The sequence below is a fragment of the Chiloscyllium plagiosum genome, unplaced genomic scaffold (genome assembly GCF_037043375.1).
Source record: "Chiloscyllium plagiosum isolate Xiang-an unplaced genomic scaffold, Cpla_swu_hap1 HiC_scaffold_14, whole genome shotgun sequence".
Taxonomy (NCBI): domain Eukaryota; kingdom Metazoa; phylum Chordata; class Chondrichthyes; order Orectolobiformes; family Hemiscylliidae; genus Chiloscyllium; species Chiloscyllium plagiosum.
The window spans coordinates 125950985-125976002 of NW_028270152.1; positions in this window are offsets into that span (position 1 = coordinate 125950985).

Genomic DNA, 25018 nt, shown 5'->3' on the forward strand with positions numbered 1-25018 from the left:
TTATCACAGAAGGCTGTGGAAACCAAATCATTTGGCACCAACGATATAGCCAGGAAAGGGACTGAGGATCTGAAAAGTGACTACAGAGAATTAGTTTAGAAGCTGAAGACCAGGACGAGTAGAGAAGTGATCTCAGGTTTGCTACCAGTGTCACGAGCTAGTTAGATGAGGAACAGTCAGCGAATGCAGCTTTACACGTGGCTGCGAGGCAGGTGCAGGAGGGTGGACTTCAGACACCTAGACAATCGGGATACCTTCTGGGTAAGGTGGGACCTGTACATGAAGGATGGGTTGCATCTGAACTGTAGTGGCACAAATGGCCTGTTTGTGAGTTTTGCTCGTGGGATTCTGGCGGGTTTAAACGAGTTTGGCAAGTGGGTAGGAATAAGACCACATGTCTGAGAGTGGGTGAGTTGCAGCCGGGACAATGACAGGATATATTGAATCTATCAGGAAGGTTTCTCACGCGATGAAACAAAGGGATCGGTTAAAGTGCGTCTGCTTTAATGCAAGTACTGTCCGAAATAAGAGTGACGAACTTAGAGCATGGATCCGTACTTGGGACAACGATGTCGTGGCCATAATGGAGACGTAGGTTTCACAGGGGCAGGGATGGCTGCTTGATTTCCCAGGGTTTAGAACGTCTAAAAGCGTTTCGGCGCAGCACGGTGGCCCAATGACTAGCACTACTGCCTCACAGCGCCAGAGAACCGGGTTCAATTCCCATGTCAGGGAACTGCCAGTGCGGATTTTGCAAACTTTCCCTGTGGATTTCCTTCGGGTGCTCCGGTTTCCTCCCATAATTCAAAGATGTACAGATTAGGTGAATTGGCCATGCTAAATTGTCCGTAGTGTAAGATGAAGGGGTAAATGTAGAGGAATGGTTTTGGGTGGGTTGCTCTATGGAGTAGAAAGTGAGGTCTGCAGATGCTGGAGATCAAAGTTGAAACTTTATTGCTGGAACAGCACAGCAGGTCAGGCAGCATCCAGGGAACAGGAGATTCGACGTTTCGGGCACAGGCCCTTCTTCAAGAATGCTCTATGGAGTGTTGGTGTGGACTTGTTGGGCCGAAGGGCCTGTTTCCACAATGTAAGTAATCTAATCTAACCTAAAAATGAACAGGGTGGCTGGAAAATGAGGAGGGAGTGGAGAATTGTTAATCAGAGAGTGCGTCAGAGCTACATAAATGAAGGTTGTTGAGGAATGTTTGTCTACTGAGTCAGTATGGGTGGAAGTTAGGAACAGCAAGGGAACAGTCACCGCATTTGTGGGTTTTCTGCAGACCACCTAATAACAGTAGAGAGACTGAAGATCCCATAGGCGGGCAGATTCTGGAAAAATGCACAAGTAGCAGGGTTATAGTTATGGGTGATTTCAACTTTTCCAATATCGACTGGAACCACCTGCAGATGGTGTGGATGTAGCCGTTTTTGTCAGGTGTGTTCAAGACGGTTTCCTTACTCAGTATGTGGACGGACCATTGAGGGGAGAGGCTATTTTGCATTTGGTGCTCGGCAACGAGCCAGGTCAGGTGTCAGAACTAACGGTGGGAGAGCACTTTGGCGAAAGTGATCACAACTGCCTCAAATGTAGCATAGTCTGCGAGAGTGAAATGAGCAGTTTCAGAGGGAAGATATTTAACTGTGGAAAAGGAAATTATGATGCTATCAGACAGGAGTTGGGAAGTACAGACTGGGAGCAATTGATCCACAGAAAGGGCACAGCAGACATGTGGAGACTGTTTAAGGAGCAGTTGTTGCGAGTGATACACAAATTTGTTCCTCTGAGACAGGTAAGAAGGGGTAAGATTAAGGAACCTTAGATGACGAGAACACAGGAGCGTCTCGTAAAAAGGAAGCAGGCAGCTTACGTAAGATGGAGGAAGCAAGGATCTAGCACAGCTTTAAAGGATTACAGGCTTGCTAGGAAGGAGCTCAGAAAAGGACTGAGGCGAGCCATGATGGGGCACGAAAAAGGCTTGACAGGAAGGATTAGGGAGATTCCAAAGGCATTTTGCTCATACGTGAGGAATAAGAGAATAATCAGGGAGAAGGTAGGGCCGACCAGGATTAGCTTAGGGAACTTATGTGTGAAGTCTGAGCAGATAGGGGAAGCCCTAAATGAGTTTTTTGTTTCGATTTTCACCAAGGAAAATGAAGTTGTTGTAAACGAAACTTAGAGGAGCTGGGCCAGATCAGTCTTGACCAGATCAAGATTGATGAAGTTGATGTGCTTGCAATTTTGGAAAACATTAAGATACATCCCCAGGGCCAGACCAGATTTATCCGAGACTGCTCCAGGAAGCAAGAAAGGAGGTTGCTAAGCCGCTGGTGAGGATATTTGCCTTCTCACTCTTCACACGAGTCGGACCAAAGGATTGGAAGGAGGCAAATGTTGTTCCTTATTTCAAGAAGGGTAATAGGGAAATCCCTAGCAATTAGAGACCAGTCAGTCTTACGTCTGCGGTCAGCAAAGTTTGTTAAAAATTCTGAGGGATAGGATTTATGACTATTTGGCAAAGCATAGTGTGATTAAAGGCAGTCAGCATGGTTTCATGAAGGGCAGGCAATGCCTCACAAATCTTATTGATTTCTTTGAGGAGGTGTAAAGACAGGTCGACGATGGTCGAACAGTGGATGTGGTGCATGTGGACTTCAGCAAGGTATTTGATAGGGTTCCCCATGGAAGGGTAATTCATAAAGTCAGGAAGTATGGGGTACAGGGAGATTTGGTTATCTGGATTCAGAATTGGCTGGTTGGCAGAAGGCAGACAGTGGTTGTAGATGGAAAGTATTCTGTTTGGAGGACAGTGTTGAGAGGGATCTCACAGGGCTGTGTTCTTGGGCCTCTGCTCTTTGTAGTTTTTATAAATGACTTGGATGAGGAGGTTATGGTGTGTGTTAGTAACTTTGCTGATGACACAAAGGTTGGAGGTGACGTCGATAGTATAGAGGGCTATTGTAGGCTGCAGCGCGACATAGACAGGATGCAGAGCTGGGCTGAGAATTGACAGATGGAGTTCAACCTGGATAAATGCAAAGTAATGCATTTTGGAAGGTCAAATTCGAAACCTGAATATAGCATTAAAGACAGGATTCTTGGCAGTGTGGAGGAACAGAGGGATCTGGGTGCGCAAGTGCATAGATCCCTCAAAGTTGCCACCCAAGTGGATAGGGTGTCAAGAAAGCATATGGTGTTTTGGCTTTCATTAATAGGGGGAACTAGTTTAAGAGCCGTGAGGTTTTTCTGCAGCTCTATAAGTCCTGGTGAGACCACACTTGGAATATTGTGTCCAGTTGTGGACGCCCTACTATTGGAAAGCTCAGAGGCTTTGGAGAGATTGCAAAGAAGGTTTACCAGGATGCTGCCTGGATTGGAGGGCTTGCTTTATGAAGAAAGGTTGAACGAGCTTGGATATTTCTCTCTGGAGACAAGGAGGAGAGAGGAGAGCTGATCGAGGTGTACAAAATAATGAGAGGAATAGATAGTGTCAATACCCAGAGACTTTTCCCCAGGGCAGAAGTGACTAGTACGAGAAGTCATAGTTTGAAGATATTAGGAGGAAGGTAAAAGGGAGACGTCAGAGGTAGGTTCTTTATGCAGAGATTTGTGAATGCATGGAATGCATTGCCGGCTCTGATGGTGAAAGCAAAGTCATTGGGGACATTTAAGCGACTGTTGATCATGCACATGGATAGCAGTGAGTTGAAGGGTGCGTAGGTTAAATTACTACATTTTACATTAGGATTAAATCTCGGGACAACATCGTGGCCCAAAGGGCCTGTTCTGTGCTGTACTGTTCTATGCTCTATTTAGTATATTTAAAACAGACTCAGATAAGTTTAGATTGACAAGGGGATCAAGGATTATTGAGAGGAAGCAGGAAAATGGGGCTGAAAATCTGTCAGTGGTGATCGAATGGCGGAGTAGACTTGATGGTCCGAATGGCTTCATTTCTGCTCATATAGAGTTGTGGCCTTATAATTGTTCGGTCCTGGATGGCACGGTGGCTCAGTGGTTTGCACTGCTGCCTCACAGCATCAGGGAACTTGGTTCGATTTCCTCTGGGGGTTCGAGTTTCCTGTCACAGTTCAAAGTTGTGCAGGTTACGTGAACTGGCCATGCTGAATTGCCAATGTTGATGTTAGGTGCAATAATCAAGGGTCTGTGTATAGTATTAGAGTAGAGAATGGGATTGGTTTGCATACTCTTCGGAGGGTCAGTATAAACCTGTTGGGCTGAAGGGCCTGTTTCCACACTGTCGGGATTCTAAGAAAATGCAGGTTGCTGCAATGTTCCAATGAAGCGCAACCCAAGCTCGAGTAACAGCTCACTTTACACTCTGTAGGAGTTAATATTCAATTCCATAAATTCACAGCCTGAACCCATTATGGCTGTTCTCCATTTTCCATACACTCTCCCTCCTGGGCTCCCTAAGTTCGTGTCTTGTTTATGTTGCATTCAACAGAGAAAAACAATTTATAATATTTACACATTAATTTGCACCTATTATATATCTGTGTCTCTTTCACCACAATTTCAAGCCCATTTGTCTCTCACACTGGGCCTCCAAACACTCTTTCCCACCTCTGCCAAGATACTAAAACGCTCACTTTCTAATCCTTTACATTTCTGAAGAAGGTTTCCACTGGACTTGAAACATTAACATTGTTTCTCTGTCTCTGTAGGTGTTGCCAGACCCCTGAGGTCCTTCAAAAATGAAAAGTTACAGAATACATTTTCAATATAGCAAAGATGATTGGATACAGGAAATCTGAAACAAAAACAAAAATTATTGGAATTACTGGGTGCTTTGACAAACAGTCATAGAACCCGAAAGATTAACTCTGCTTTCACTCCACAGATGCTGTCAGACTTGTCAGTGTCTTCAGCAATTTCTATTTTTGAACAAATTTCTAACATGTGAGTAAAAACTGCTCACACGCCTGTCCAACATTGAGCGTCATACAGCGGGAAGTGAATAATAACGCAAGGTATACAAATTCATTTGCTCTGAAACTACATAAGGCTGTCATCACCGACACTACAGAGCTCTTAATCATGGTCATGGAGAGAAACAGAGGGAAACACTAACGCTTTAAACAGAAGATGGCATTACCGGAGGGGAAGAGATTCAGGTGAAAACGCTAAATGCTTTTGAGGAATGCAACAAATTGGAGGCATGGCATCATGAAGATACCCTATCAGGATTTGAATTTTTAAAATGGAAGCGTTCCCACATCAGAAAATGGAATAGGGCACTGCGTACAGGGGAGAAGGGTGACCGGGTTCCCGTGCGAATTGAGGACAGGCAGCAGAATTGTATTGCAGATATTGCAGCTCAAACTGGTCATTCATGTGATGCTGCAAATCATAGCAGCTGTCGTAGCAGCAGCAGCAGGAGAATTGTATTCAACCACAATATAATCTCTCAGTCTACCATTACCATGAAGCCGATCTCCGGTTCAGTGATGAGTGTGGATGAATATGCCAAGGTCAGAACCACGTGTGCCTAAACCTGATGACAACCCATTCAAGCTACCGCACTTACTGCTTACATTAATAAACAGCAGAACTAACAACTGATAAAGAGGGCGCCATGATCCCAAGACTGTGACCATTTCTTTTAAAACCAGCTATGAATTACTGCTGGTCTGTCTACTCTTAGTCTTATCTGTTAGAAAAATCCTTGTTCCATTTGTTAGAGACGTTTCAAGAACTTCCCTCCTATTGCCATTTTGTTTACATCATTGAAATACTTACTGTGCCTTCCCCTGTGAGGAAAGATGTAAAACATGGGTGTAAATTATCTGTCTGCTCCCTGTAACCAATTCTTCAGTCACACCCTCTAATTATCCTCAATATACTTCCCTCCCTTTATTTCACCTAAGGTCACACACTCATCTTGAACTTTTTTTTATATGCGCTGAAAAGCGCATGCTGCTTGTTTTTGTATTTCTTGCCAATTTACTACATCATGGCTCTTCTCCCCTTTTCTTCAGTTTATAGACTCATACAGTTATATCGTGCACAAACAGACCCTTTGGTCCAGCTTGTCCATGGTGACCAGGTTTTCCAAACTAAATTAATCCAAACTGATTGCACTTTGTTCATATGCCTCTAAGCTTTTCCCATTCATATGTTTGTCCTAATGAGTTTTAAATGTTGTAGCTGTACTTGCATCTCCCACTCTTCCTCTGACAGCTCATTCCATGTACACACATCACCCTCTGTTTGAAAACATTGACCCTTCGTCCATTTCAAGTCTTCCATCTTTCACCTTAAACCTATGTCTTATATGGCTGAACTCCCCCATCCCGTGGAAAAGACCTTGGCTGGTTACTCAATTCAAACCTCTCATGATTTTATAAACTTCTACAATATCATCCCTCAACCTCCTACACGCTATCTGACACTAACTTCACGAACAAACATTTAAAGATAAGCACTGCAAATTTGAAACAGTATTCAAATGACAGGTAAATAACATTCAGCCCAAACTTCCTACTGTGAGTTGTTTTTCTTCATGTTACAATACTAAGGCAGCAGGAAACTGTTACGAGTACCAATAAGAGGTCAAACACCTGAATTGCTTTGTCCAAATCGTGTGATGATCTCTACAGAGAAAGCGCATCTCTGGCCTGAATCATATAAGAAGGGGAATTCTCGTACCACACGGTTAGCGTCGACCTTTAGCAGAGTGAGATGAAGGCTGAGTATACGTTTTGAAATTTGGATCACAGTGTGAATTCAGTGCAAAGGGGGAAGGGTGTTTGCAATAAGGTTTACGCCAAGAAGGACACTTTCCAGAATGAGATGTGAGTGGGAGGTGTATAACAGCATGAATGGAGAGTCCAAGCCATTCTGAGACTAGAGCAAAGTGGCAGCACAAAAAGCAGCTTGATGCTACAGCAGAGTAGGTGGACTTGATTAAAGAGTTTCAGGTGAAGTGGGTAGGGACCATAATGTGAGAGAATGTACTCTGTAATTTGAGAGAAAGAACCTGGAATCAGGAAGGGGAGACGAGCAGGGAAGAGGATGGAGCAGCAATGGCAGTGTTTTGTGCGGGGTAAATCAGGAAGCACAACAGAAATTCATGCATAACATCAGCTTATGGTCCCTGAAATAAACATTATAAATCTGGCCCTCCACTAATGCTCATCAATAGTATCCTTGAGAGCTTCTGTCAACCATAGGTGATTCACCTGCTTATCAAGTTCTTCTTTTTGAACAGAAACAATAATTACCGAGTGGTTTGGGATATCTGTTTGAATGCCTGCTCACGTATACTCACTGATCATCCTCTGGGTCTATTTTCACATTCCGCTTCAGACCAGATGTGAGGCAGAAATCCTCAAATTAGATGTCTGGTTCTTTTCAATCATTCAGGGGGAACTTCTTCATGTGGCTGAACACATGATCAGCGGAAGCTGACCTCATTCTCCAGGTTTCTCCATCTCTGTTATTTCTGTTTGATGATGCCACATTCCTGTGAGCTGCGTCTAACGTGACCTCATTTTCCTTCAAACCAGAAATCCCCTAACTCTGGTGGTCAGGGCCTTCAGCTGTCACTGTCCCATCCCCCACGGTGTTGCCCTCAATCCGTCCCCTCTATCCCAGAACAATGAAAGATTCCTCCTTGTCCACACTTCTTCCTGCACTAGAACCAACATTCCCATAATCATCTTACGCCATTTCCATCAACTCCAACAGGTTAGTGCCATCAAACACATCTTTCCCTCCCGCCCACTGTCAGTATTTCGCAGGAACCGTTCCCTCTCTGTCCCCTCCATCACACAGAACACTTCCCCACTCCCCCATGGCACCTTCCCATGCAATTGCAGAAGCTGCAACACTTGCTCATTCACCTCTTCCCTCCTCACTGCCCAAGGCCCCTAACATACCTTCCAGGTGAAGCAGCATTTCACTTGTAAACTTTCAGTCTGGTCTCCTATCATTGCTGCTCACAATGCAGTCTCTCTATATTGGCGAGACCAAACAGAGATTGCTTTGAGGAACACTCCCACTCTGTCTGTGGAAATAACCTTGACCTTCTCATTGCTTCCCATTTCAATAACCTACCTTGCTGTCATGCTAACCTTTCGGCTCTATGCTGCTGCAACGTTCCAAGGAAGCACAATCCAAGCTCGAGTAACAACTCACTTTACACTTTTTTACGTTACATCCTGTAGGAGTTAATGTACAATTTCACAACTTCACAGTCTGATCACATTATAACTGTTCTGCAGTTTCCGTACATTCTCCCTCCTGGCCTTCCTATGACCTTATGTGGTTGTATCTTCTTTATCATTCACTCAGTAGAGAGAACGCCTTTTCCCCATTCACCTTTTAATTATTAGGCTACTTCACATGATCTTCTCGTTCCTCACTACTAAAAGCATGTTTATCTTTTGCCGCACCCTCTTTTACCCGTCAACCCACTCCCCATATCTGTCAAGGAATTATAAAGCTCATTTTCCAATCCTCTTCAGTTCTGAAGAAGTGTCATACTGGACTTGAAACGCTAACTCTGTTTCTCTGTCTCTGCAGATGATACCAGACCTGTTGAGTTTCTGTAGAAAGAAGAGGCTCAGAAAAAGTTTCCAATTAATCAAATAACTATGGATATTGGAAATGAAAATGCAAAAACTGCTGGAAAGAAATGGGAGCTTTGTAGAAGGTTCACTGGCCCTGAAAGATTAACTCTGCATTCACTGTACGAGATGCTGCCAGACCTGCTGAGTTTCGTCAGCAATTTCTGTTTTTGAACAAGTTCCACAGACGTGTGTTAAAGCTGCTCAAACGCCTTGCCTAACATGGAACACCGTGCACTGGGGAGTGACCGATAATGCAAGGTGCCCAAATTCCTTGATCTGAAACTACATAAGGCTGGCATCTCTGACACTGCAGAGCTCTTAATCATGATCAGGGAGAGAAACAGAGGGGAACATATGAAACATAGAAGATGGCATTGGGAGAATGGAAAAGATTCAGATGCGTATGTGAAGGGGTTTCAGTAAAGTAACAAATTGGAGGCGTGACACCAGGGAGAGCAGAATGAGAATAGGAAAATGGAAGTGTTACCACATCAGAAACCAGTTTAAGACACTGAGTACATGGCTGATGGATGAATGGGTCTTGGTGTGAACTCGGGGATAGGCAGTAGAATTGAATTGAACATATTGGAGCTCAAAGTTGGCATTCATGTGGTGCGGTAGAATCACAGCAGCAGCAGAATTGTATTCAACTACAATCCGCAACATTTCCCCCAGAATAATCCCTCAGCCTACCATTAACATCAAGCTGATCTATGGTTCAGCGACGAGTGTGGGTGAACATGATAGGGTCGGAACCATGTGTACCTAAACCTGATGACAATCCATTAAAGCAACCGCACTTGCCTGGTTATATTCGAAATAGCAGGACTAACTTCTGATACAGAGGGCAAAATGATCCCAAGACGAACAGATCAGATCGAAGTTCTGCAGTGCTGCCACATCCAGACATAAATGTCGATGGACTATTAAACAACTCACTGGAGGAGAGGACTCCATAAATATCGCCATCCTATATCGCGAGACAGCCCTGTACATTAGTGTAAAAGACATGGTTGTATTAACTGCACCGTCCTCAGCCAGAAGTGTTGAGTTGATGATCCACCTCACCCTCGCCATGCTGCCCGCAGAATCACAGATGCCAGTCTTTAATCGATCTGATTTGCTGTATGTGACATGAAGAAACACATGAACACAGTAGATACGGCAAAGGCAATGGGCCCTGACACCATTCCTGCAATTCGACTGAACACTTGTGCTGTACAACAAGCCGTGTCCCTGGGGAAGCTGTTTCATTCCAGCTCCAACTCTGACATCTCCCTGGCAATGTGGAAATTTACTCAGCTATGTCCAATCCCATAACAAGGGAATAACTACAGTCTAACCATTTATGACGCCCTGAGTCCCGTCGCGGTAGTCACATTGGTGGGAGTTCTTTTTGACAGAGCTGTCAAGCAACACAGAATTAACCAGCTTCGTGTGGTTTCAAATAGGTCCCCATGTGGAGATGGTGTTGTTGTGGAAAAGTCACTGGATTACTAATCCAGTCCCGGCTAATGCTGTGGCAGCTGGTGGACGTTATAATTAATAAAATATCGAGATGTAAAACCTGGAGTCATTAACAGTAACCTTGAAGCCAATGTCGATGGTTAACAGCAATTTCCTTCCTCAATGTACTTTCAGGAAGTGAATCTCCCGTGCTTTCCTGGTCTGGCCTAAACGTGACTTCAGACACACAGAGATGTGAAACACTCTTCAATGGTCTCGGAAACGGACAAGCAAGACACTCTATTGTATCAAACTGTTCCGGGGTCTTAAAGGATAAAACCGAACAGATCACCCGGCACCAGCCTCAGTATTGGAACGGGAAACACTACCGTGTTGACCCTGCAGAGGTCTCCTTCCTAACATCTGAGAGCAGGTGGCAGGATTTACAGAGCTTTCCCACAGACTACACCGAAACATCGGAAAATGAGTAGGTCATTCAACACACTGAGCATCCTCCATTCTAGTTCATGGTGAAAATCTCCTCAATTCAATTTTCCCCACACAGTGTTCATATCCTTTAGTGTGTTTAAACATCGGAACATATAAAATTGGAACTACTGTATTCGCTTTGGTCCATCAATTTTGATCTTATATTTAATATACAGGCAATTATCCAATAAGGTGTGTTGGATTTTGCTGCAACACAATTAGTGAATTGTGCCCCTTTCTTTACAAAGCGAGCTCCCGTTCACTGTTATGGGAGTCGGTCTCTGGCACCAGCTGAACTGCAAATCCCAGCCTCAGGATCCCTCTGTCTGCCAAATGCACCCTCAGTGTGTTCAGCTAAAGCAGGAATGTAATTGGCTCTGCAAGCCTGACACTGAGCCTGAATGTGTGATTTGTAGTCAACATTTAAAAGGAAATTAATTTCAAACCGGGAGGGGAATATCCTGGAGAGAACTGGAATTCCGCATCATGTGGTCAATTAGCTCGCGCGCTTTCTGGTGAAGATCTTGGTGAAAGGTGCAGGGCTGTAGTCAGTGACTGTAATGTTAAAGTGTGACATTTACTGTACTAATTCATTACAATATACGGTTTAAAGATTTATGCAGCTTCGGTTTGGATGGAATGGATGAGGGTTGCTGAGGGATAGACTATAAATCTTTTAATCTTTTAAATCTGTCTTCTCTGTGTGTGGGAGTATTGTCGAAACACTGCACTGTTGTATATGTTTCACCCTGTTTATAAAAGGAGGCAGGAATAAAATAACAGACAGGCTGCATAAAATGTTTGGTGGAGAAGTTTCCAGATACCTTTGTGTAATGCTGCTCCAAGTTTGAAATTTCCTGTTATCAACTCCTTTCTTAACCTTGTGACATCATTCAGAGCATTCAAACTGCTGTTCAGGAACAGGGAGAAAGAGGAGGTAGTCACTCAACCGCTCGATTCTTGGACACAGAGACAGGAGACAGTCTTTCAACTGTTCGAGATTGGACACAGGAACAGGAGGCAGTCACTCAACTGCTCGAAACTGGGATACAGGGAAATCTGGAGGCAAGTGAGGCCCCAGATTTCTGTTCCCCAGGAACAGGAGGAGGTGACTCACTACCCACCAGTCTGGGACACTGGGAGAAAAGGGAAATCGGCTTGTTACTAACAGAAATATCTGAATAAGTTGCATGAGCGTGCCATTCAATCCTGCTCCAACATTCTTCAAAACCATAACTGATCTTATTGCAATGCCCTCATTCCATTTTACAGAGATTCCCCTCTCTGCAGCCTCTGCTCCATTTGTTGGTCATGTTGCAGATCCAGATACTGTAACTACAGTCATCATATTTCATCCAGCGTTGGGTCACCAAAGCCTCTGGTCTTCCTGAATTTCCACAGCAGTTTAAAACATAGCCTCCAGGAAAGCATCCCCAGCACTTCCACGAACGTACAAAAACTAGAGTTAAGTCAAATGTCAGTGAAATGCAAGTGAGAAGCCTGGTCTGAATCATTAACAGTTGTGGGGATTCCTCATGTTACTGAGCACATGAGCAGCAGGGAATGATTAACACAGGCGTTCAATGGATCGGCACAGAGCAATTTACAAAGATGTGCCTCAAAACTGCTAAAACCCCACTCTCCAACATGGAGTACTGGGCAGGACACTGGGACACACACAGAGACAACACATGCACACAGACCCACACGGACATACAGACACATTAGGTGCTCCTCAAAAATATTTGAAGGCGTTGGCCTAGACTCTATCAATAAGTAAGTGTTGTGATACATGTACTTGGCAAAAAGGAAAGATCAGACAGATTCTCAGATGCAGTTCTCCAATCGAGGAGGGAAAACAAATCAAGTGAAAATTTAGAGAGAGTTGCAGCCAGGAGACTTCCACTGAAGTTTCCAACTCTGTGGAGTCCCTAATAGTTTCTGATGTTACTGAGAAACCAAAACACTTGCTGTAATGTGGCTGCCAGAACTGCACACAGTATTCTATCTATGGCCTAACCAATGGCATGTTTAACTCATATTATGCCGCCTCCATGAATTTCCCGTGTGATTTCTTAACTGGCTATTACACTGTCCAGTCACATTCAGGGATGTGTGGAGAAACACCCTCTGACCTCCCTAGTGTTCTGCTATTCATTGAATTTTCCCCTGTCTGGTTCCTTCTTACAAAGTGCATCATCTCATATTTATCAGGGTTCCATTCCATCTGCCATTGATCTGACCATCTGACCATTCCACCTGTATCTTCCCGTAACATAAGGCCTTCCTCCTCACTGTCAACCACCAGGCCAATTTTTGTGTCAAACACAAAATTACTTATTAAGCTCAGCCCCCACCACCCCACCACCACCCCCTCCACATTCACATTTACATCATTTATGAATACCACAAATAATTTGATACACTGCACTGCTCGCTGTGGTACACCACGAGACACTGGTCTATCTCTACCAACTTTCCAGTAACTTGGGGCCACATAGCTGTTCTCCAGTCCTCTAGCACCTCCCTTGTGTGGTCAGATTCGACTAAAACATTTCGGTCAGGACATTTCCTCTCTTGTCTCCAATAGCATCGTGCGATACAACTCATTTGGACTTTACATTATCCAAAATCTTCAATCCCAACTTGCATCTTATATCAATTTGTTCGAGAGCTTCCCAGTCCATCTTCTTTAATTCTGTACCTGCATCTTCCTTATCCTAACTAAAACAGATGTGAAGCTCTCGTGTTACAGTCTATCAATATTCCCCAGTTTCACATTCTGATTACCTCCTTGGTTTCGAAATGGATCCTAATTTTACCCTGGTTATTCAGCAATGGAGGAGACCTGAACCATGCTGGAACCGATCTTATCCAAGCTGCAGAAGCATGGACAGGAGATCCAGCGTCTCGGCCCACATGTCGTGGTGTGGAAGAGTGGTTTACGGCTTTGGAAACCATGGCAGAATCCTCAGCGGGTCGGGTCCAAGCCCTAGAATGGTAGGTACAGACCTTAGTAGAGCACGTCGAGGACCTCGAAAATTGGAGTCGTCAGAAGAACATCAGCTTGGTCCGGCTGCCAGAACGGGACCCAGAAAGCCAGCTCGTCAGCTTCTTGGAACAATGGCTCACACAATTTTTGAAACTGTAAGTCAGGGCAGACTGGGTGCGGGTCGAGTGGGCCCACAGGGTCGCAGTGTGCAGGCAGGGATCGGACCAGCATCCCTGCCCGGTCCTTGTGCAATTCCAGTACGACAGAGAAAAACAGGTGCTGGAAGCTTCTTGAGCCTTGGGGCACGTCGTACAATTAAGGGGAGACTTTAACTGACATATAGTCCCGAGGTGGATAGGATGTCGAGGGGTATCAGAGGTATTTCCCCGCCACCCAGGCAGCTGGTGGACCTGAACAGGTAGCTGGGTTGGTGGATGTGTGAGATGTCTTCACCTGAAGGAAGGGACTTCACCTTTTTATCTAACCCATATAAATGCTATACTAGGATTGGCATGTTGTTTGCCCCATTGGTCTTTTTAAATTCGATGCTGTCCTTTAGAATTGGGAACCATTTCTTATCATGTGGCAGTGTACATGGAGGACAAGGATGGTGGCGATGGGCCAGGCTCACGGCACTGGCACGTGGATCCTTTCCTCCTGAAGGATAACAAATTCATTGAGTAATTTTCAGGGGAATTTAATTTTTTTTGGAACAAGAACTTGTGCACGACCAGTAATCTGACGGTGCTATGGGAGACTGCCAAAGCCTATACAAGGGATTTGATTATTTCTTACTCGGTGACTCAGAAGCGGCAGAAGGGAGAACAGCGGCGTATGCTTGAGTCTCAGCTGAAGAGAGCTGAGACACCATATTTTGTCAGACCATCTATAACTTAATTGAAGCAGATTACAGCCCTCCGGACTGCTCTGAATGCTGCACTCACCCAGAGAGCAAAGAAAGAGATTTCCTTTGCGAAACAGAAGGTATTCGAGCATGGTGATAACCAGGTAGATATTAGGCGTACTTGGCCAGAAAGAAGATTGCTGCTATTATCACCCGCGATCTCAAAAAGATTAATGCAGCGTTCAGGAAGTTCTACTCTGGGATGTTCCAGTCAGCGGGCTGGGAGGACTGATTGGCGACGATGGAGTCCTTTATTAAGAATTTGGACCTCTCAGGTGTAAGAGCAGAGCAGGCGTCTCTTTAGACTGCCGCTCCGATAATCAGAGAGATACAGGAGACACTGAGGCAGCTCCAGAGTGGTAAAGCCCCCAGCCCAGATGGACTTTCAGAGTGAGATTTAGAAGGAGTTCATAGACATGCTGGCTGGGCCAGTGTTGGATATGTACAATTATTCGTACAGTCAGGACTGCCTCCCATCCTCTCTGAGAGAAGGAAATATTCATCTTATTCTCAAGAGAGGGAACGTCCCAGAGGATTGCACTTTGTATGTGCCTATTTCATTATTAAATGTGGACTTTAAAATTTTGTCGAAAACGCTGGCTTTGAAGGTCCATTGTGAAAGAGGACCACTTTTATTAGGGGCCGTAGGTCCTCTGATAATATTGGAAGAGTGCTAAATATGGTTCCAGTTTGCCAGCAAGGTTAGATTCCAGGCTCGGTAGTCTCCCTGGATGCAGAGAAATCACTTGATTGGATGGATTAGATGTGCACCTTTTATGTCCTTGAATGGTTTGGTCTTGGAGGGGTCTTCGCCAGGTGGGTGGCAGTGTTATATAGTGACCCAAAAACAGCGAATTTCACTAATGGTATAAGATCTGACAATTTTAGTATTGACAGTGGCAGCCAACAAAGTCACCCTATTTCATTGTTACCATTTACATTAGTGATTGAGCCGTTGGCATCTGGAGGGACGCCAATATCACTGGCAAGGAGGTAGGACCAGGAAGGCATAAGATCACCCTTTAAGCAGATGGCGTTCCTCTCTTTCTAACTAACCAATGATATCTGTGTCCTGTTTACTACGAATGATTAATTCATTTGGATCTTTCTCAGGGTATAAAATCAATTTTATGAAATCAGAGGCCATCCCTGTTGGGGGTCTTATTAGGGTAGCCGACCTTGGGGTGGAATCTGATTCCCTTCCAGATGGTCACAATGGGGTTTAGGTATTTTTAACATCCAGGCCTTCGATTAATTATATAAAGCTAACTTCGTGCAGTTGCTAGAGAAGATAAGACAGAATCTTTCAATATCCAGTTTGGGTTAGCTCTGGTTAAAATTAATGTCCTTCCTTGTTTATGATACCCCATGACAATGCTCCCTTTGACGCTGCCCAGACAGGCAGTACGGAGGCTTAACAGTTGGCTTTGATCTTTCATCTTGCGTCACAGATGGCCTCCTATTAAGCTGGACAAATTGCAGTTTCCACAGTGAATGGGGGCGTGCTGGTTTTCCATACTTTTAGAAATACCGCTAAGTTCCTTGCTATCCGATGAGGCTGATTGGGCTTGCCAGGACCCATGGTCAATTTGGCTGGAAATCGAGGCCTTCCAGCAAAATTGTCCCTCATTAATCTGTTGTTCATGGACAAAATGAGGACTGTTATAGAGAATTGCAGAAACCGATTGTCCTTAACACAGTGAAAGCATGGAGAATGATGGGACAAGTTGAGGGCACTTAACAAAACAAAAACTTCGGCTTTCACTCTCATTGTAGGATTGGTAGGATTCCAGCCGGGATTGATGGATTCTGGCTTTAGGCTCTGGGAGTCCAGATGAGTTTCCTGTTTGGGAGAAGTTTTTGACAGGGAGGTCATGATGAATTTTAAGGAACTGAGCCAGGAATATGAGGTATCTGGGAGGGACCTCTTTTGTTACTTTCAGCTTCAGGACTTTATCCAGAAAAAATACTATATTAATGGTTCATCTCTGTAAGTCAGATATGGAGATGAGAGTGCTTCAGAGTATGGGCACTCTCTCGTTCAGCACCTTCTGTCATTTATTCGGAGGTAGTCTCGAAGGACATTGACCCTGTTACACCAGAACAGGAAGAGACTATTCAGTCCCTGGAACCTGATATATAGTTACGGGAGGAGGCCAGTCAGCTCCTCGAGTCGATAAAAATGGGCCCAGTGTAGGCCATGCAGCACAGTACCCTGTTATACAGCAATAGGATCAGTCTATTCAGCCTCCTCAAGTCTGTAACATAGAAACTGGAAGACATCACATAGAGACTGGAGATTGGTGCACTGGGATACCAGGAGGATATTCAGTCCCTTCGAGCCTGTTGCACGGGAATTAGAGAAGGATGCAAACGATTAGATTTCTTATGGGAAAGGAGGAAGAAGCTTACCTCACACGTCTCGTATGTGGTAACAGAAGAAGGCCAATCATTCCCTCAGTCCTATATCAGCGATTCAGGAGAGACCGTTCAGTATCTCCAGCCTGTCATGGTGGACTATGAGAAGGTTTTGTCAGCCCCTCAAACTGTTACACAGCAACAGGAAGATTGCATAAGCCCTCACGACTCTTACGCATCAACAGGAGGAGGACAGGCAGACCATCGAAATGGTGATGTGGAACACCAGAAAGACATCAGCCCATCGATTTTGTGCACAAGGAAGAGAATGATGCCATTCAGCAACTCAGACCTCTTACAGAGAAATCAGAGCAGGTCATTTCACGCCATGTGCCAATTATCCAGGATTGGAGTGAACAAAGAGATTAGAATTATCACCTTCACGATGGAATATATAGTAGTGAGAAAACTGCTCAAATTTAAGAAATATTGTTAAAGTCGATTATTCAGGAATTAATGACAAGAAATTTGAAAAGTCAAATCACAATCCATCAGAATCAACATGATTTCGATCATGGGGATCCGAGAGATGAAATATTTGGACTTCCAGAAGGCATTGAATAGCTCTGCACAAATGATTAATCTGCAGAATAAGATCGTTTACGATTAAATATAATTTATCAACTTGGTACAGGCTTGGTGAGGCAACGAAATGCAGTGAGATGGAAAAAATATCAGTCATTTTCTGTTTGGCAAAATTCAACTGTTAGGAAACCATATGTCTTGGTCTCCAGTCCCCAACTATTTACAATCTATAGTCTTACATACTTGAGAGGATAGAACATGTTATAACCAAATTAATAAATGACTCTAACTCAGGTGAGAAATTGCAATGAAGATGGAAGAAATTAGAAAATATATATGGATAGGTTGGGGCAACATTTGACAGAAGAAACTGAACATCGAAAAGTATGAGTGTATCCGTTTGGATCAGTGTAGCAGAAAGGCAAATTATTACCCAAATAGAGAGAGACTTCAGAATGATTAGGTGCAGAGGGATCTGGCTGCCCGCGTCCATACTACAGAATACTCTGATGTAGGTACAGCAGATAATGAGAAAGGCAAGTGCAACTTTGGCATTTATTTCTTAAACAATGGATTATAAAGGGAGGGAGGTGTGAGATCGCAACTGAGTACTGTGTACAGTCTTGGTGTCCTCACTGTAGGAGGGATGTATTTGCCATGGAGGCAGTTCAGAAGTGGTTTACTCGATTGACTCCAGACATGAGGAGTTTGTCCTCTGAAGAGAGATTGAGCAGTTCAGGCCAACTCTGCCTGAAGTATAGAAAAATGAGAGGAGATGTCAGAGGTCAGGACGATGTTAAAGGTGATTGACAATGTAGATGTGAGGTGGATATTTCCTCATGTGGGACAATCTCGAACGATCCTAAAAACATAGTTTTAGGATGAGGTGGGGGAGAATTTAAACAGGGGTGAGGAGAACGTACTTCTGTCACAGGGTTGGGAATCTGTGTAATTCACTGCCCCAGAGTGCAGTAGGTGCTGGGATATTAAGTAACTGAAGGAATATGGAGAGCGGACAGGGAACGTGGAACTGAGGACGCAATGACATCAGCCATGATTGTATTCAATGGCAGAACAGGCCTGAGGAACTGGATTGTTCCTGGTTCTTATTCAGCCCTTTGAGTGTGTTACACATAAATGGGGAAGGACTGGTTATTAGACAGGAAACAGGCATTCGGGAAGAGTCAGCCTTAATCAGTTTGACAGAACGTCACCAGTGGAGTCACACAATGACCAGTGCTGGGTCCACAGCTCTTTACAATCTGTATCAATGATCAGGAGGTGTGGGACAAATGCACTGTAACTAAGTTTGCCGATTAAACTAAGATAAACAGGAAACTAAATTATGAAGGGAAGGGGGAGAATCTGTAATTTGATATGGATAGGTGAATGTGAGGACTGCAGTTGCTGGAGATTAGAGCTGAAAAATGTGTTGCTGGAAAAGCGCAGCAGGTCAGGCAGCATCCAAAGATCAGGAGAATCTACGTTTCGGCCATGAAGAAGGGCTGATGCCCGAAACGTCGATTCTCCTGATCTTTGGATGCTGCCTGACCTGCTGCGCTTTTCCAGCAACACATTTTTCAGCTATGGACAGGTGAAGTCAATGGATAAAAGTTTAGCAAATGGGATTTAAGGTAATATATAGTCTGTCTTTTTTTTAGGAAGAATGGTAGGTAGTATGTTACTGAAATGGAGAAAGACTACAGGACTTCGTGATGCAGTGTGTACTGGAGGGTTCATTCTGATCCGATCAGACACGGGAAGTGTTGCTCCATCTCCCTGATGTTCCCACCAGGGACCCCATTGCTCTCAACCACCATTTATATCCTCCGACTCCAAATGGTGACGTTGACGTCGTCATACTGGGAGATGATGGAGCTGTCACCCACTCCTGCCTGGAAAGTTCCAGATCATAGAAGCTGAATGAAACAGTGACCCTAACAACCACTGGCAGCACCGTCCTCCCCCTGGTGTGAAGATGCAAGTCGTGTTTAAGGAAATGATATCGCTCTGTGACCAGCTCCTTGTTCAATTAAGGTCCCCTCACACTCTGCTCCTGAGTTAAATGTAACTTGGGAAGCTGTTCCTGGAAAACCCAGAGTGGATACAGCAGATCCCTTTCCCCACACACAATCACTCCGTGGTTTCAGATCTTCCACACTGTGCAGCCTCTGCTCCATTTGGTGTTCATCTTACAGACAGAGATGCAGTAACTACAGTCCCTATGCTCCATCCCGAGTTGGGTCACCAAATCCTCAGGTCTCCCTGAATGTCTGAGGCAGCTCACAGCACAACCTCCACCAAACCATCCAGAGCACTCCACTAACTTTTCACTAACAGAAGTCAGTCAGAAGCCCCTCAGCGACAAGTTAGATGGGCGGCACGGTGGCACAGTGGTGCCTCACAGCACCATAGACCCGGGTTCAATTCCCGCCTCAGGCGACTGACTGTGTGGAGATTGCACATTTTCCCCGTGTTTACTTGGGTTTCCTCCGGGTACTGCGGTTTCCTCCCACAGTCCAAAGATGTGTAGGTCAGGTGAATTGGCCATGCTAAATTGCCCGTAGTGTTAGGTGAAGAGATAAATGTAGGGGAATTGGTCTGGGTGGGTTGCACTTCGGCGGGTTGGTATAAAACTTGTTGGGCTGAAGGGGCTGTTTCCACACTGTAATCTAATCTGATCAAGATGCCTTCTCTTTTACAATAATACTCGAGAGGTTTCCTCGTGTTACTAACTAGACAATCATCTGAGAGGGACAAGCACAGGTATTCAGTGGACACGCACAGACCTAGGTTCAAAGACATGTCTAACTTGCTGGAACCCCTGATCAACATGGAGTACCACATGAGACACAACGCGAAGTGGACAGCAGCCCAGCACACACACACACCCCTGTCCATGGATCGCCACATGAGACACACCGGGAAGTGAACAGCAGCCAAACACACACACCCGTGTCCATGGAGTACCACATGGGACACACCAGGAAGTGAACTGAAGCCTGACACATACCATTTCATTGTTTCTGAGCTTCACAATGCCAGCTCTCAATATACTAGGGAGCCAAATGGGACCCACAGACGGGATGTACATGAAAGCACGAGGCATACATTTTGCACATTGTTTCTGAGCTTCATAATGATTTCCCCGAGATATGAACACCAACGGCCAGGTTAAGGTACGGAAGGACGGATATTCATGTTATAATTGGATGATTACTTGATCGACAAGTTCAGTAAACGTGGTTCTTATCAGACAAATGGGATTAACTAGATAAGTAGTACTTTCGGAGGTCCAATAACAAAAGTAAGAATATAAAGTAAATGTGCTGACAAATCAGCTGAAATCCACGTCACAGAATCAGACACCATAATCCAGATGATATATCTGTGCAGAATGTAGCAGTGTTTAGACCAGGCTAGTGTACCGCTCAATACAACCCAGCAATCTGTGCAGACCACATCAGTCCATAAACTACCTCTCAGCACTGGGAGCTATGCATTGAACAGCAGTAAATTGCTGAGTAAACCAGGAGCAGGTAACCTCCCAGCATGTAAATTAGTGTACACCACCCCAGGGCATTGATCTGTAACCCAGGAGCTTTTATCCTCCCAGCATGTAGAGCAGTGTACGCCACCCCAGAGCATGGATCTGTAAACCAGGAGCAGTTACCCTCCCAGCATGTAGATCAGTGTACGCTAGCCCAGTGCATTGTTCTGTAACACTGTGTTAGATCACTGCCCAGCGTGGGGAAACGTGCAGCCCATGCTGGAAGTGACAGGATGTGCAGCTCTTATCATCTACAGCTCCATATCTCCATTTTGTCAATAGATGTAGGATATCTCATGAGGAAGGAGGAAGATGACTTAAGGTTAATTAGGCAAGGATCAGACAGGGCTTTAGAGGGTTAAAAGGTAGTCAGGAAGGAAGTGAAGAATAATCTCAGGAGAGCAAGAAGCAGGCATGAAAAAGACTTTGTGAGTAAGATTAAGGTAAAACTTAAGACGTTCTACACTTGTGTGAGGAACAAGATGATGGTCTGAGTGAGGGTAGGGCTCATCAGGATAGTGGATGGAACTTGCGCCAGGAGTCAGAGAAGATAGGGGAACAAAGAATATAGAACATTACAGCGCAATACAGGCCCTTCGGCCTTCGATGTTGCGTCGACCTGTCATACCAATCTGAAGCCATCTAACCTACACTATTCCATGTCCGTCCATATGCTTGTCCAATGACGACTTAAATGTACTTAAAGTTGGCGAATCTACTCCTGTTGCAGGCAAAGCATTCCATACCCTTACTACTCTCTGAGTAAAGAAACTACCTCTGACATTTGTCCTTTATCCACCACCCCTCAATTTAAAGCTATGCCCCCTCATGCTCGCCGTCACCATAATTGGAACAAGGTTCTCCCTGTCCACCCTATCTCACCCTCTGATTATCTTATATGTCTCTATTAAGTCACCTCTCAACCTTCTTCTCTCCAACGAAAACAGCCTCAAGTCCCTCAGCCTTTCCTCGTAAGACCTTCCCTCCATACGAGGCAACATCCTAGTAAATCTTCTCAACCCTTTCCAAAGCTTCCACAACATTCTTATAGTGCGGTGACCAGAACTGTACACAATACTCCCAGTGCGACCCCACCAGAGTTTTGTACAGCTGCAGCATAACCTCATGGTTTCGGAACTCGATCCCTCTCTTAATAAATGCTAGAAAACTGTAAGCCTTCTTAACAACCCTGTCAACCTGGGTGGAAACTTTCAAGGATCTGTGCACCTGGACACCGAGATCTCTCTGCTCACCTACACTACCAAGAATCTTACCATTAGCTCAGTACTTTGTATTCCGGTTACTCCAACCAAACTGAATCACCTCACACGAGTCCGCATGAAACTCCATTTGAGACCTCTCAGCCCAGCTCTGCGGATTATCTATGTCTCTCTGTAACCTACAGCATCATTCATCAATATCCACAACTCAACCGACCTTAGTGTCATCTGAAAAACCTTCCATGCCCTCATCCATGTCATTTACAAAAATCACGAACAGCAGTGGACACAACACCCACCATTGTGGTACACCACTGGTAACTGGACTAGGCAAGGATCAGACAGGGCTCTAGAGGGTTAAAAGGTAGTCAGGAAGGAAGTGAAGAATAATCTCAGGAGAGCAAGAAGCGGGCATGAAAAAGACTTGGTGAGTAGGATTAAGGTAAAACTTAAGACGTTTTCACTTGTGTGCGGAACAAGATGATGGTCTGAGTGAGGGATGAAGATTTCCCATCAGCCACCACACTCTGTCTTCTTTCAGCAGGTCAATTACTGATCCAAACTGCTATATCTTCCACAATCCCATTCCTCCGCATTTTGTACAATAGCCTACTGTGGGGAACCTTATCGAACGCCTTGCTGAAATCCATATACACCACATCAAATGATTTACTCTCATCTACCTGTTTGCTCAGCTTCTCAAAGAACTTAATAAGCTTTGTGAGGCACGACTACCCTTCACAAAGCCGTGCTGACGATCCCTAAAAGAATTATTTTTTTCTAGATGATTATAAATCCTCTCTCTTATAATGTTTTCCAACACTTTACCAACAACTGGAGTAAGGCTCACTGGTCTATAATTACCAGGGTTCCCTCTACTCCCCTTCTTGAACAGGGGAACCACATTGCTATCCTGCAGTCTTCTGGCAGTATTCCTGTAGACAATAACGATTTAAAGATCAATGCCAAAGGCTTGGAAAACTCCTCCCTGGCTTCCCAGAGGATTCTAGGATAAATCCATTCTGGCCCAAGGGACATATCTATTTTCGCATGCTGCAGGGTTTCTAATACCTCTTCCTTGTGAAACCTCAATCCCACCTAGTCTAGTAGCCTTTATCTCAGTAATCTCCTCGAAAGCATTGTCGTTTTCAAGAGTGAATACTGTCGAAAATATTCATTTAATTCTTCCCCTATCTCCTCTGACTCCACACACAACTTCCCACTACTATGCTTGATTGCCCCCGAACTTACTCTCGTTATTCTTTTATTCCTTAAATTCCTATAGAAAGCCTTAGGGGTTTACCCTGATCCTATCCGCCAACAACTTCTCATGTCTCCTCCTGGCTCTTCAGAGCTCTCTCTTTATGTCTTTCCTGGCTACCTTGTAACCCTGAAGTGCCCCAACTGAGCCTTCACATCTCATCCTAACATAAGCCGCCTTCTTCCTCTTGACCAGAGATTCCACTTCTTTCGTAAACTACGGCTCCCGCGCTCTACAGCTTCCTCCCTGCCTGACAGGCACATACTTATCTAGGACACGCAATAGCAATTTTTTTGAATAGGCTCCACATTTCTAAAGTGCCCATCCCCTGCAGTTTCCTTCCCCATCATATGCTTCCTAAATCTTGCCAAATGGCATCGTTATTGCATTTCCCCCAGCTGGAACTCTCGCCCAGTGGTATACACCTACGCCTTTCTATCACTAAAGTAAACATAACAGAATTGTGATCGCTATCAAAAAAGTGCTCACCTATTTCCAAGTCTAACACCTGACCGGGCTCATTACCCTGTATCAAATCTAATGTGGCTTCGCCCCTTGCTGGCCTGTCTATATAATGTGTCAGGAAGCCCTCCTGCACACACTGGACAAAAACTGACCCATCTATAGTACTCATACTATAGTGTTCCCGTTGAATATTTCGAAAGTTGAAGTCCCCCATGACAACTAACCTGTCTCTGTCACTCCTATCGAGAATCATCTTTACTATCCTTTCCTCTACATCTCTGGAACTATTCGGTGGCCTATAGAAAACTCCCAACGGGGTGACCTCTCCTTTCCTGTTTCTAAATTCAGCCCACACCACCTCAGTTTACGAGTCCCCAAACATCCTTTCTGCAACTGTAATACTGTCCTTGACCAACAATGCCACACTTCCCCCTCTTTTACCATATTCTCTGTTCTTCCTGAAACATCTAAGTCCTGGAACCTGCAACAACTATTCCTGTCCATGCTTTAACCATGTCTCCAAAATGGCCACAACATTGAAGTCCCAGGTACAAATCCATGCTGCAAGTTCACCCACCTTGTTCCGGGTGCTCCTGGCGTTAAAGTAGACACACTTCACACCAACCTCTTGCTTGCCGGTGCCGTCTTGCGTCCCTGAAACTTGACTTTGGACCTCCCTACTCTCAACCTTTTCTATACTCGAACTACAATTTTGGTTCCCATTCCCCTACGGGATTAGTTTAAGCCCACCCCAATAGCCTTAGCGAATTCCCACCCCAGGATATTGGTACCCCTCCAGTTCAGATGAAGCCCATCCTGTTTGTAGAGGTCCCACCTAACCTAGAAAGAGCCCCAATTATCCAAGAATCCAAAACCCTCCCTCTTGCACCATTCTGTAGCCACGTGTTCACCTTCTCTCTCTCCCTAACCCTTACCTCACTAGCACGTGGCACGGGCAACAAACCACAGCCAACAACTCTGTTGGTCCTAGCTCTAAGCTTCCATCCTAGCTCCCTGAATTTCTGCCTAAAATCCCCATCTCTCTTCCTACCTATGTCGTTGGTGCTGTTGTGGACCACGACTTGGGGCTGCTCCCCCTCCCCCTTAAGGATCCCAAAAACACGATCCGAGACATCACGAACCCCGGTAT